The 13,502-nt window shown below is 46.0% G+C and overlaps 1 protein-coding gene across 3 annotated transcripts in view; it reads right to left on the bottom strand.

Annotated features, from left to right (window-relative positions):
* Positions 1-5,359, bottom strand: part of LOC149329813 (uncharacterized) — a 65,070-nt gene extending 59,711 nt beyond the window's left edge. For 2 of the 3 annotated variants that reach the window (XM_089560504.1, XM_089560505.1), the window contains exon 1: positions 5,095-5,359. The gene's annotated coding sequence lies outside the window, so the exon portion shown is untranslated. The remainder of the gene's footprint in view (positions 1-5,094) is intronic. The other variant, XM_089560506.1, reaches the window with a different exon arrangement.
* Positions 5,360-13,502: the final 8,143 nt, after the last annotated feature.

The raw sequence follows: 13,502 nt of genomic DNA, 5'->3' as shown, positions 1-13,502 counted from the left end.
AAGAAAGCAAAGGGAAAGAGTATTAGAAAAACAGTGCCTTTAGATGATCACGATATGAAGCTTCTGGTAAGCAGGAAGTAAGAGCGGTGAATTTCACACAGGCAAGGCACTATCCAATTTAAATATATCGAACATGAGTCTGAGTTCATAGCCAGATAGCAAGAGGCAGCAAGAAGAAATCAGTGAATACTATTGGCAAGAGCAAAAAGAAAGCCATAAAATTCACAGAGTGTGAAGCATATATACGCCTTCTTAACCACAAGGATTTCTAGAATTAAGTTGCCAGTTTTCCTCGTTGACTGTACTTGTGGTGTTCTCCTCTACATGGCCATGTATTTTGTCCCCATGACCCATAGGATTTATATTAGAGGTTACGGTGTCTCAAATTCAGGTCAGTTATTAGCTATCTACAAGAAATTCAAGGATAATCCCGCAATCCTTCAGCAATATTACAGGTTGAGTAAGGATCAATGGAAAAGGTGTTACAATTCGCGCGAGTTGATTATCTTGTCAACAGAGCTAAGCAAAATACTGAAACTACTCAAAAGTTGAGAAGCATGACAAAGTGCAACCTAGAAGAAAAAATACTGAACTTTCAGCTTTGTAGTCGAAAAACCTACTTGCCAATAATGCCTTCAATCAATGTGGCGATTCACGCTCACATGCATGTGTCAAGGCTAGCGTAGCCAAAAATAAATCGGTCCGCCGCAGCGGCTCAGCAGTTACATCGCTCGGCTGCTGAACCGAAAGACGCGGGTTCGATCCCGGCCGCGGTGGTCGAATTTCGATGGAGGAGAAATTCTACTGGCCCGTGTACAGTTCGGTGTCAGCGCACGTTAAAGAACCCCGGGTGGTCGAAATTTCCAGAGCCCTTCACTACGGCGTCCCTCATAACCTGAATCGCTTTGGGACGTTAAGCCCCAGTAAACCAACAAACCAACCAAAAATAAAACGCAGTGAAGCGCGATTAACGTATCAAGAGCAGCACGAAAAAAATAAAGATTTTGCTATTTATTTTCACAATGGCATTCTTAGGCAGAAAACACCCATCAGGAAGGCCTCTTCCTGAACCACGAACAAAATTAAGCGCATCTGAGAACGCGAGCTCTCACGGCGAATACCAAGCAGCGCTGGTAATTGGCCCAATATTGGAAATTCATTGGCAAAGGCCGGTTTTGCAAAGAACCGAAGTGAGACCGTCAATTTGAAATACAGGGGTGATTACCTGTGCTGTTTGGGATATTCCCTGGATATAAGTGATCTTGCAATCCTGAAGAGCCCGTGGCGAACACGAAAGACAATGACCCGCATGCCTTCTTCGCCGCAGCTGACGTGTTGAAGAAAAGCAAATATAAAGAATCTATGTGCTAATGGTCCAGATAGAGTCTTCAAAGCTGGAGGAGAAGCGCAAGAAACAGCCAAGCCGGAGCGAAAGACTTTAACTAAAGGAACTTTTAACAGGAGTTCCTAACGAAAAGAACTCCTAACGAACAGGATTCAACATCATGCCTCTCTCTCTTCGAGGTGGCCTCTACCTTGCAGCTGCAAAGGGGAGAATTGTCGACCACCCTAAGCTCTATAAAACTGTAAGAACTAGTACACGCGACCAGCGAAACGTATGGAGGCTCCATAACGGTAAGGAAAAGGAGGAGAGCGGGCAGTGGAGCAAAGGGTGAGGCTCCGAAAGCAGAAGTATGCATCCCCTTAATAACATGGCTATAGCACCGTTTTCTTCTGTACCCGCGATCTGACTTTCGAAAGGATTCAGATGTGCCGAGGACAAGAATTATGGAGGAAGGCCCCAGCAGCCTGCGCGAGTGGTATCGAGAATCAATAAATGTAATGAAACGGGACTGAAATTCCATAGCTGGCGCTCATTATCTGTATTACCAAGTGTGTAAACGCCACTAATTTATTGTTTTCGAGAAGTTGAGACTGCACTGATCCCACATCTGTTTCTTGAGTTTAGAAGGTTGCGAGTTTTTCTTTACGGCTTTTCTTTGACTCGGCGTGTGATTCCCGTGCTATCGGATTTGCGAGGGTGACGTTTATTCCTTCAACGCGTACAGTGGACCAATAAGTCCAAAAAACTTAAAGATGATGCAAGTGATGAATGTTCGCACAACCGTTCCATTAAGTACAACTTTAAAGCGTAATGATGAGAATATTACAGACCACAAAGAAAACTAGTCTTTAAATCTGTTCTGTGGATGAGTGTTTGCAGTTGCACCGGTGCTTCAAATGACACACTGCGGAGCGTTCGCTACAATACGGAAGCAGTCAGCTACTTTGAATTGGAGGTCGTGTTTTTCAAGCAGCATTTACGAACGCAGTGTAATGAAATCAGCTTGAAAGAACCAGCTTCGAGATTCCTATGAGAGCATCGTCCACAGGAGGGTGAAAGTGAAATATATCTTGTTGAAACAGCATGCGACAGCGATAGCGATCCTATCTACGATCTTCTGTAGAGAACAACGGGTCTAGGTGAAAATACTAGCCGAATAGTTATCTGCCTGAAATATACGCAGATTAGAAAATGTGTTTCTTTTTAAAAGTTCAGTGCCGAAAGTGCGTGACACTGCAAATAGATTGCGAAGATGCATTTTATGTCGTTACATTTTGGTCGCGCTCGTTGTATTATAAAAAGAATGACGAACACCGTTGCGCAAATGTGCTCTGCTCTTCATATTTCTTTTCAACGCGCAGCTTTAGTTTTGTTTGTGGGGGTTTAACGTCCCAAAGCGACTTAGGCTATGATCAACAACGTAGTGGAGGGCTCCGGATCATTTCGACCACCTCGGGTTCTTTAACGTGCACTGACATCGCACGGTACACGGGTCTCTAGAATTTCACCTCCATCGAAATTCGACAGCCGCGGCCGGAATCGTAGCCGCGTCTTTCGGGTCAGCAACCGAGCACCATAACCAATGACCCACCGAGGCGGCTCGCGCTTATACCTGGGTTGTAAGAAGGCTCTAGATTCGTTAATGGTGGCAGTTGAGCAGTCCCGAATAGTATCAGGAACTAATGTAGCGTCATTTTTTTTATCGCCTAGACACACGCGCGATTAAAAGAAATGTAATCAGCGCAGCCAGATGGTGCCGCGCTAATCGCATTTTTGTTTTCTGTACAGTATCTCGCAGATTTCAGTTCATCCCCCGCCGCGCCTTAGGCATCTAATCTCTTGTTCCGTCGCGGCATTCGTAACTGTGTAGTTTCCTCCGAACTCGATGCCTTGCTTTCAATTTTCCTTCTTCAATGCGCGAAGATTTCGGCCCAGTGGTGCACGCATGAGCTACGTGCAAGAGGCGATCGAATTGGTGCCTACTTTGTGACCAGTTAAGGTGCACACGTTGCATTGGCAAGTCAATTGACATCTTTTATGCCATGGTTCTCACTCTAGGTTTCCGTTAATTTAAGTCAAGTGTTTCGTGTAGTAAATACAGTGTAAAAGTACAGCCCAAGCAATACGTAGCCCCCAAAAGTGCGTTCACAACTATTAATCTAGGTGTTGCAGATACAGCCTGCAATTCGCATAAACATTCTAAAAAGAGACATTAAGCACGTAATTATAATTATTTTTCATTTCTGACCTTTAACTTACCCAAGCAACACAAACTGTTAAGGACATAGAGCCAGGGGTAAGGATTAATTAAATTTAGCTGGCCTTTAACTTGCCCTGGCATTTTGAATTTCGCCTCCATTTTAATAGGGCTGCCGAAGCCGCGATAAGATTCAGCGATATTTGGATCAGAAGCCGAATGCATAATAGGCATATACATGGTAGGGTATGAAGCGGAGCTATTTCCGCAGGCAATAGGTGTATTACTCATGCATTGTTAGACGAATACGCAGCCCAAGTGCTCTCGCTTCTGTGTTTCTTAACGCAAATTCACGTATAATAATTAGCAACATTTTCTGGCTGCTGTGTTTCTTAACGCAAATTCACGTATACTAATTAGCAACATTTTCTGTTCCAATGACTCTTGACGCAATTTTTTTTTCACCTGCGCAATTGACAGGAACCGCTCTAAGTTAGCTCTACGCAGTTATAGTGGATATACTTTCCCATTTTGCAACCTGGCACTTATTTTGAGATCTATATCGACAATGAATAACTGAGGTGGATTCTCGAAAAGTGCAGCGAAAATTCCAATAACCTGATATCAGTGCATGCTGCCTCAAAGCCCAAAGCGTTCCTTTCCGCCTAAAAAAAATAAAATGCTACAAATTATAACCTTGACAAAGCAAAACTCCTACAAAAGCTAATCGGCAGTGACTCGAAACTTTGAGCTTAGGGAGGGCGTTGCTTTATTGGCCTAGGCTGATATCTACAAAAGCAATTTAGTTACAGTTGGAGGAATTCCGGCTTCAGGATTGCCGTTTTGTTGCGTACAGGCAATATCGGTGACAACTACTGTGACTCAAGCGCGCGCTGCTCCAGTCTAGTCCAGAATAGCTCGAAACAAACAAAGCTGTTTCTTACCCTATCCTCGGGTATTCTGTCCGGATCTTTCCCCATCAGTATTACTGTACGCATACTGATTGTGCGACGTCACCAGTCCTTTACGTCCAGCAAATCGCCAATTGCTCGTAAACGATTGCTTTCCTTGGCACCGTTTGCGTCCGGCTGCAAACCTGAAAACCTGATCTTGTTCGCTCTGCAGCGCTTCAGCGGAATTCGTCTCGCCACATTAACCTTCGGTCCCTGTACGAATAGCACTCCTACAACAGCCCGTTGTAAACAAGTGCCCGCGACTTGAAACCCTTCTGATCCCTGACAATCATACTTCCTCACTCTTGTGCTGCACGCCATCACAGTGCAAGCTAGGATTGTTTTATATTCATGCTCCGTATCACTTCTACTGAATTCTGCTGTTGGCGTCGTCTTCTGCTGGTCGTCGGAGTTCTCTGTATGTTTATCCCACTCCTGCTTGGGCCTTAACGGCCTGCAGTATTCTATAAATAAATAAATAAATAAATAAATTACACGCGGAATTGAAGCGGAGCTAGCAACGCCAGCACACGTCGCGCCATTTTAAGCGAGCAGGGAGGCGGACGTTACTCGGCTTCATTGCTCATCGCTCCACTCACCACTTTTGCTGCGTAGAAATTCTTTATGGCGCTGATCACACGCTCAGCTGGTGGAGTCGTCTGGCTTGCAGCATTCTGCGCCGTATTCCGCACTTTTCTATGAGCCACGTACTCCCTCAAAGGCGGCAGCGAGCAAGGCGGAACGCAAAGCCAACAGCCGCCGACCGTTTCCAGTCGGGGAGCTGATTGTCGCCCAGGAAACGCGCCTGGCAGATAAGCGCCGCTATCCGCGCGTGCTTTTGCAGCAACGGCAGAGGATGAAGCCTGTAGCCATATCAGAATGCGGCCACTTCAGCTAGCGCGCCCCCTATTTTTTCACTGCTAGTAAAATTACTGGGTTGTCATCAAGAACGCTCTGGACAGTTCTGTTCTCTTGCTCGCCGTAGTATGGCGCCACATGCGGAGATCGCTGCTTTACATTATAGAAATGCTCCGGGTAGTTTAGTGAACCTTTCTCTATAGAAAAGACTAGAAATAAACGAAAAGAAGTAAATAAAGAAAACACAGATAACAATGCATTACACACATTTTCCAAGTTATCTCGCTATTTAGGGGCTGCTGAAAATACGGAGGTGCGATGGCTAGCGAATGAAAAACAGGGAGACAGAAAGGTGGGCTTGTTTTTAATTACCACCTGATACAACTGCATTGCAATTGGAGGAACGTGGTTTCAGTCTATGGTCAACAGCCGTGCCGACTTCTACACTAGCGCTAGAAATATTACCAAATAAAATTCATAGTGACAAACAAAAACAGACATAATGAAATGCAAACGACATCAGCGTTTTTGCGGGGTAATTGAAGCGTGACTATGACCCCCTGTGGACAAACAATAGGAAAAAAAAATAATCGAATGTCTGGCATTTTAAGCTCAGCCATCTGCAAATTTACAGCTGCGACCTTAGAGCGAAATCTTCTGCTGCACTGAAATTAGCCCTGGCTTGCACATGCCGCGATATCTTTGTTCCAGCACACTTTGAGACATTCCCTTCGGAATTTCTGCCCCTCGCACAAAAATCGCTCTCTTCTTTTTGTTACCTAAAGTCGGAGCACAATAGCCTCCCATTATCTATGCCCGACCGTCGGAGAGTAGAGTGAAGGATGCCAGTCGATGTTCTTGCAAACTGAGAAGCGGGTGCCTGATCGCAGCAAGAGGCGAAATTAGGTGCAGAAAATGCTCGCTCTGCACAATGAGTGTGGAGCTCACCGCGAGGAGGCGCTCTCATCGTAGATTGTCCGCTCCACGCATGGTGCTTGTATCTGCGTGGCGAGCCCAGACTTTCTGGGCTTTGCGCATTTTAGCGAGGAATATTACCTTACGTAACGGTACCCTAGTAACACTTCACCTGAGAGCCGTCGTATACTGTCTGATTGCAATATTCATTCATTAGCGGGTTGTGCTCGACTGCTCATGTACCTTCTATCATCTCTATCTTCTATCACCTACGACCTCCCACGCTTTTTTATATAGTTAACGTATTATTCTGCACTGCAGCTCAGGGCAAAGTGTTTAAATGAACCGGCAGCACGCGCCCATAGGCGCATGCTGAAACTCCCTCTGCTGAACTACCCGCGCCTCACCCGCTGGGTGATTAATTGATTACAAACTTTATTTAAGGATGGCAATGACAGGAGCCTTGGGTGGTCCACCTTATCCGGTAGCCCACTAGCTCGCATCCAACAATGGTAGACAAGAAAAATGTAAAGGCTAATTTGTAGCATATTACCGGGAGTGGATAGTATAGGATCCTATGGTAGCATCAACAAAAACGCGTCTATCAGCCGTTTGTAGAGCGTGGCTTGCCCAATTTAATGCGCTCCTACTGATTCCTGTACGAACATAACGTAAACATCTTACCGCGAGTGAGGTAGTGCGGAGACCCAGGGGGCCTGCGCGCCTCGAATTTCGTTGCAAAAAAAGTTTTTGCTACTCCTACTAATACAGTTCTGCAGAACTGCATTTATGACTAAGTTTTGTAGTTTTGTTTCGTTGCCCTTGTTAAAGTTTCACACGGCTCTCACGCCGCTCTTCTCTTTGTTTTGACCATGCAGATCACCTCTGCGAAAACTCTTGGCGAGAAAACTTGCGCCAGCTTCGCCACCTATCGTTGCGAATGCTAAGCACACCCAATGTGTAATTGCGACCCGTTTACAGGAAGAAATGTGCTTCGCTTCCCGGCCGTGAGGTGACGCAGTTTACAGCTTTCTCCAAAACCATTCTGAAGCTCGTTATGAGGACTTCGTATCAACTCTAGATCTTAATTGTTCGAAAGAATGGGATTAGCTGATAGCCACTCGCTCCATCGAGAGCGATGTATTGAGCGAGGCTCAGACGGTAGTTATGTCGATGTCCATTAAAATGTTCCATATAGCCACCATTAGCTAACTTCAAACCTGCAAAGGGGCGCTTCTGTCTCCTCACCCTTATAAACCTCGATATGATGGCACGCATTTATCCCGATATAAAATTCTAATCATTTGCAGCGTGTCAATGAGCGCATAATGCCCTCAAGTCAGCCGCACAGCTTACTACGCTCTAGGAGCGCTTCGTGCACGCCCTCGCATATTATCCATGCCTGGTTATCGTCGCGAGATTAAATGATTTCGGCTGTCCCACTTCAGTATGGGATGCGAGCGCCTCGTCGCGGCGAGCGCCAGAAATGGGCGCTTGCTGCGATTAGGTTCTGGCTGCGATGAGGCGCTCGCATCCAACACTACGAGATTACACACTCCGAGCGTTGCACTTGATCCACGCAGATGGCGCGGACAAAGTGTTTCAACTGCTCGAGCAAGCAGCACGCGCTCACAGGAGTCCGGTTAAACACACCCTCCTGATCTCCTAGCACCTAACATGCAATGGGCGCTCTCACTCTCAGTCCAGCAATGGTGATGGCCGGTCGCGAGGGGAGTGCGCGCGTTTTGATGGCAGATGAGATTATGTGAAACGGCCACTTGCGCGGTAGCTTTGACTCAGTTTTAAGACGAAAGCCTTTATTGGCTCATACCTTCGTCCGTTAGCAATGCGTGTCACACGGAAACTGAAAAAAAAGATAGAAGAAGAGAAATGGTTGCTTCAGATACAGAAGGAACAAATAAACCTAGAAGCTAGTTATGATGACTGCAAATTAATTAGTTAATTAATCATAGGCAAAAATGTTGAAATTGCGTTGAAATAGCGCGGACACCGATATAGCCATGGGAACGCTGTGACGTCACATCCACCGGAAGTCGTCACGGCATAGTAAAAACTGTCACAGGATGGTCAGAAAAACGTCGGATTTGTGTCAAATTACAGTGCGAATGTGTAATTAAGCGTAAGTAACACTTAAGATACCCGAAAAATGTACAATTTGGGTATCGATATAGCCATGGGAACGGTGTGACGACGCATTCACACGAAGTCTTTGTCACGGCGCAAATATGTCAGCTTTAGGTATGTGGAGCCACTGTAAGAGCGGCTGCGCTACCGATTTCTGCGACTGCTTGCTGCAGCTAGCAGTTGCTCAAGTTCGTGCAAGTTCCGTTGCAGGGCGGTACCTAGACAGCTCTCCCCCACACGCGTTGGGCAGGTGAGAAGGATAGCCGAGGTTACAGAGTATTAATGGAATAGACTAAAAGGCCTTGATCGGTCGGATGCGCCGTATATGGGCGGCGTTGAAAAAATTGGGGAGGCGCTGAGTGAGTACACGAGAAGGTTCTGAACGCGTCTAAAAAGTGCCGCTTGCTGCCCACGTTGCCAGGAAAGCTCGTCTCTAGGACGGAGTAGGCTTCTTTCAAGCCGGTGGTAAAGCTGCGCCAGCAAAGCGGTCCGCGCCAGTAAAGCGCCATCTTGCAACACATTACTGTGGCAGCAGTTTTTCCTGAATAAACCGTTGATGAAAAAAGCTTGAGTTTGAATCCCAAAACCTATGGCATAGAAAATAACTGTATGAAAGTCTTCTGTGCATTTTTTACGTATTTACTGATATTTCGTAATGTTGAGCATACTCATTATGGCCCTTTGTTTTAACATTGGACTACTGTGAGCAACGTTCACGAATGAACCAGTAAGCGGGCTTGGGCTCTAAATTTCCCTCTTCTGCTTTCGGGTGTGGTTTCGAATTTCTTAAGGGAATTAACTATATGATTAATGCACTTAAAGCACGGAACCAAATATGACAAAGAGCCAGCCACTCGCGCTTTCATGCACCGCGATGCCACATTCGTGCTTTGTATGCAAGGCAAAAGATCCAAAAAAGATAAGGCAGATCGCATCACCTGTGAGAAAACGTGCCACATGATACATGTGTACATTTCCCGATAGGTTTTTCCTTACATATCGAAACCTACATTAACTATGTACTGCAAGGCGCGTGAAATAAAATTTCCCGGACTTAGAACTCTTTCTAAATGGGGATGACTCCAACTGAATGAACATTGCTGCTGCTTGCTTCACTGTATTCGCTGTTCTAATGGCAACTACCTCAATCTGCTGCACAGAGTACATATTGGTGCTACTTATAAAATGCTAACGGGTGTCCTCAATACTGCCTAAATGCGTCTAGGATTGCGTTCTGCAGCACAAATGCATGGGGCAGGTAAAGGTAAGAACATTTCGTTTCGTGCATTTCTGCTTCCGCTAGCCTGCTGTTCAACGCATACCACCCTACTGCTGTTACTATCGTTCGTTATAATGCTGCCAGCGTTTCTGTGGGAGAGGAATCTCATAATCAGCTCGTCCCGAGCAAGAAAATACACGGCACGGGGTCCTCGGCGAAAGACAAAAATAAAAGATAAAAGAAAGATAAAAATTTGCAGTGGTTTAGCTCTCGTTAAACCTGGTAAATTGCGTTAGCAATGGCATCCTCGGTAATCCGCTGTATTTCGAGTCTTTGCGCGCGTTCTTCTGGCGTTTCTTCGGCGCGTTGCATTCGCCTGGTAGCAATGCGGCGTTCCTGAGCAGTCAGGTGTTGAGATTCATCGGTGACCGATGACGTGGAACCACTCTGCGAGGTAGAACGTTCTCGCCGAGCTGCATCCTTAGCACGACGCTTTGCAAGACGTTCTTCACGCTGTTCCTACGTCTCTTGTGCACGTTGTCGCTTTCTCGCTTCTTCCTGTCACTGCCACTTCTCCTTAGAGGACTGCATAGCAAAGCATTCACGCCAAGGCAAGTGCGCATTTATAGACGCTTAACAGCGCGCGAGCATGGGCGCCACCATATTGGGTTACGTGATCATTCCGCCATGCTGCCAGGGAGTCCATTTATGGCAGGGAATCGAACCCGCAGAGGCGGGACTAGATCAGCTTCGCAGGCAGCTGATGAGCTACCTGATGAGCTACCAAATGCTAAACGTACACACATACTATTTCACACGGCAGACGCACATTCTCGTGCCTTCGCGCCCTGCACTCCACATGGACGTCAAAATTGAGGGAGACATACACGTCCGCCAACAACGGGCAACCATTCAGGGGCAGGTCCTGCCCACCATAAACCCCTGACACCGAGGCTTAGTGTTCACTGAACAGAGACTCGATGAACGAGGTAGTTCTGCGTGTCGATCCATTATGTGGCTCTTCTAGAGGCTAAAGAGTCCAATTAGCATTAACAGATCGCACGGAAACCCGGCGTCTTTCAGGACAGGCAAAAACCTCATAGATTACAGTGGTATCTCAATGACCTTTTTGATTGTCCGCTGTATTATTTTCTAGAAATAGACCGCATCACGGCACCACACAAAAAATTACCGAGGGTCTCTGATTGGCAGCACTGGCGACAGTTCACCGATCGTAGCACAAAAGTTCCCTTGGCCCGAAGCCAAGCCTTGACGGGCATAGTCGAAGTGTGGATCTTAGAAAAAGTTTTTGCTGCTTGTTGAGTATACATTCGCGGAACTCGCTTCGATACACTTGAATTCATAAAGCCAAGGGAAGGCTGCCGATACGCGGGCATAGCCAAAAGAGATTCTATTAGTACTTTTTCATCTCCCTTTTTGACAGCTCGAATAAATATTGCAAAGAGAAGCGAACAGTCAGGAAATCAAACGTATGAGCAACGTCCCTCAGAAAACCACGCAAGCTCCGTCACGGCCATCACCAGTAAACACAAATAGATAACGCAGACGACAACTCAGTATCCTTCTAAGGACCACTAGGAGGAAGGGATGGCTTGCAGCTTTGAAGAAGAAAAACCGTGGAACCAGCCAATGAACAAACAAGTGAACAAAGCCATTGAGAGCCATTGAACGTTGAGAGCACCAAGCAAATGTCGCGAATGGTCTGTACGGCGCTTGTTCCTTCTTTTTTGCACAGTGTGCTTGCAACGCATAGACAAGCTTTGCTTCAAGGAAGATGTTGGAAACTTGGTCCCGAGCCAAAATCGAGAGCTACCAATCCATCTACGCCTGCACGCGACGCTTTACAGAACGAATAATTTTGTGATTCCCAGTAAACCCATTATTCATGAAGTGAAGAAGGGAAACCGCGACATACTGTAGGGAATCAGAGTCCCAGCCTATAGAGACAAACCGAATAGGTTTAGTAGTCCAGTAATGCAATCATAATTCTTTATATTTTTCCAAATCTACAGCCGCGCCAGAGATGTCACAGAACTGTGCTGGTAAACGCAAAGCTTCAAACGCACTCTTTCTCTCAGAACAGCGTCATCACCATAGGCTACAATCCGAATTTCCGACTGATAGAGTGAGACTCATCGCATAGCTTGGGATCTCATGATACTGAGGCACCAGGGTTCGACTTAAAAAGCAAGCAATAGAGGTGATAATAAGTAACCCTGCTGGACAGACGAGACTAGCGGAATCGGTTTGGCAAGTTCATGATTTGCGGTTAACCTTGTACGGGAGTGTTTTTAGCATAGTGTAATGCCCTCAAGCAATACATCCCCAATGTTTGCCCGTTCCGAGACTGCAAACAAAAAATCACGACGCACCTTTTCAAAGGCCTTCGTAAGATCAATTTTAATTAGAGCAACCTAACCGGCCTCATCTGCTACTGACTCCAACAGCGAACATGCTGGATACTGCAGCTTCGACTGCCACATGGTTGATATGGACCAATTAAATCCAGCGCCATGAGCTGCAAGCGGGAAGCAAAGGTTTTAGCAAATATTTTATAGTTGACATTGCACAGTGAAATAGGACGATACCCTTCGATATTTCTCAACCGGCTCTTATCAGCGCTTTCATCTGTACAAGGAAGGTTGCTACAAGTTGTAATCAAGGGTTCAACGGAATCCCTGTCTTTTGAAGGGTAAGCACAGTGGTTGAAGGAAACATAGAATCACCAAAAGTTAAGAGGTCTTAAAAAAAAGTTTCTGTACCGCTACGGGCCCTTATTCCGCAGTGAGGATGAAAGAAAAACGATCTTGAGAGCTCAGTGAGTGGGCCGCCGTTATCGGGGTGCATGCCCTTCATCTTGTTTGATAATATTTTTGGTAGTCTGATTGTAAAATGATTAGATTACAAAGGAAAACGGGGCAATAAAAATTTCTTTGTGTCCAAGATTGTGGTGTTTTTCTAGTCAATGGCCTCCTTATCATATTAGCGTGCTCTGCAAGATTGCAGAGCTCGGCTAGTTGGTACAGGGTTGGTCAAACGTTTCCAAGCACTTCTGGCTCTTCTGATAAGGATAAAGATGTCGGGGTTGTAAACTGTTAGAACGACGCTTATTTTACCCTCTAGAGATGTTGGAGCTTCCCGATTGTCGCAACGGCCTGACTATACTGCTCCAAAACAGACAGGGGGGGGGGGGGGGGGGGGCTTAAAAACTTTGAGCGACCCTGTACATATTTGGAACAACAAAAACAGCAGATAGGACGCGTCGTCAAGTGTGTTCATATTATGCGCACTTTCAACTGGATTTATTCTTCCAAATGTACTCTGCTAGGGCGTTGGAAGACATGTGGCCGTGGTTGACGTCGTTTGTTTGTTTTCTGAATCTTCTTACAAAATCGCCTGTCTCGCCAATATGAGAAGAAACACGGTTCTTACCGAAGATCTGATTTACAACTCCGGGGTAACATGGGTATTCCAGACGATCTTTCGCTTGACAGAGCTGTTGTTTCCGCTTGCTGGATGACACCGGTGCTATGCGAACGTGGTGTTTGGCAAACTTCATGCTTGAAAACCGTTTTTTTTGTTTTTTGGCGAGTGTATAGTTTCTTCAACCACCGAGATGACTACAGAAACGCAGAAGCGAATATACAAAACCAACAAAATGCGTCGTTGCCTCTAATAACGCTGACATTATAGTACACCTTCAGATGGAAGGAGCTGAGTACTTTGGAACCAGTACAAATTTGCCGCTCGCTAGCCTACAATGTTTATTTCGGCTTCGAGACTGTTTTTAGTACGCTTGCCGGTGAAAGTAGCTGCGTACTTTGGAACCAGCAAAAAATTATCACTCAC

The sequence above is a fragment of the Amblyomma mixtum genome, chromosome 9 (assembly GCF_055824585.1).
Source record: "Amblyomma mixtum isolate Tamu chromosome 9, ASM5582458v1, whole genome shotgun sequence".
In the NCBI taxonomy this organism is placed as follows: Eukaryota; Metazoa; Arthropoda; class Arachnida; order Ixodida; family Ixodidae; genus Amblyomma; species Amblyomma mixtum.
This window is presented reverse-complemented; position numbering and strand designations above follow the sequence as displayed.